Below are 1641 nucleotides of genomic sequence, written 5' to 3' on the forward strand. Positions count from 1 at the left end.
CTAGTGGTTAGGCTACCGGACTCGCAATCGTGAGATTGCAGGTTCGCGGGTTCGATCCTCAGCTCGGGCCGACGTTGCGTCCTTGGCAAATGCACTTTACACAAATTTCCCATTTGGGTCGGTCCTTTCGGAGATGGACGTTAAACGTGGAGGCCGTGTCTCTTGTATAATACAGTGTAATATAAAGGTACTGATAGGGGCGTTAGGCCTATACCTTTTCACCATTTTCACCCAACCAAAAAAGTCAACACGGTTGAGCTGGGCAAAGAATTGATCCTGGACCGAACCCCACGATTTATGCTACGGAAGAGAAGTTCCGACTCCTTTTTACGAAAACCAATACTTACCAGTTACTTTAATCGTTGAAATCCTTTTTTTTTAGAATTTATTTTTGCAAAATTTAATTTGATGCTTCGTAGTGTTCCGAAATCAAGGTTTTCTATATCCTGAAGATGTTCGGAGCCAATTAGGTAAACACCGGAAGAAATCACACCGTTAGAAAGTAAGTAATTGGGTTCGGAGTCGATTCCTACGATTCCTAGCTTTCATTTCAATAATCGGGAACCTAGGTGCCCAGCACTACAACACGGACCTGGGTTTTGTTCTACCTGCATGTCGTTTCGACCACGTCGTCGTAAAACCAAAGATACGACCACCCTACGGTAAAACATTACAGTGGCGGCCAGCTACAGATCAGCGGAGAGAAAACAAAATGTGTCTCAACGCAGTGGAATCAAGCGCTCGTCAATTTTTTGGGGCACATTGAATTATTTGCATCATCTTAAAGCTTGTAGGTTTGTCTTGCTTTGGACAGAAAAATACCCATCTATCTTGAATATAAGTCGAGACATTTGCATTTTAAGGAGATGGGGGTCGCTTGGTGTCACAGAAAATTGCTGTGAAAGTTTAGTGACGTCCAAAGCTTTAATGTCCTTGGAAACTGCAAATTTACAATAATTTTGCATGTATTTTGTTCTATTGATCAACGTTTTTCAGTGAAATCCACACCGAATGTGTGTTTAAATTGACATGAAAGTGTTGAGTCCAAAAAAAGGTGGGAAAAGGAAAGAAAGAAATTTTAAACCAAAAAATTGCCCAACGGACAGTTAAATGCAGGCTTCCATGATTACATTATTTTGACGAGCGCCTGATTTCACCGCGCTGCCTCCCGAAATATGGAGACACAACGGAGGTTGGTCGCGTGGCTGGTGCGTCGGACAGACAATCAATCTTCCTGCCCGACCCGTCAGGCCTGACTGTCGCCAACACCCCCCACCCCCTCCTCCTCTTACTCTTGACTATGTCTGCCGGGCAATGCTTATTTATTATGTTTTGTCTGTTCTTTTTTGTCCCGTTGTCTATTCATTTACAAGCCTACATAATACTTTTTAAGTTGTTTTGCATATTATTTGTTTATTCTTTTATTTATTCTTTTACTCGGTTGAGTTAGTTAAGCTATTTTGCATTTTTGTTGTTTATTCTTTTATCATCAATGCCTTTCACCCCTGGCAGGGTATAGGCCACATACAAGCTCCATCCATTTATCTCTGTCCTGAACCATCCTTCCTAGCTCGTTCCTCTTATTCTTTTACGTATTCTTTTATAGTTAACTCATTTTCGTCGATGCTTTCCCCCACCCCC

Source organism: Aplysia californica, unplaced genomic scaffold, assembly GCF_000002075.1.
Source record: "Aplysia californica isolate F4 #8 unplaced genomic scaffold, AplCal3.0 scaffold00237, whole genome shotgun sequence".
Classification (NCBI taxonomy): domain Eukaryota; kingdom Metazoa; phylum Mollusca; class Gastropoda; order Aplysiida; family Aplysiidae; genus Aplysia; species Aplysia californica.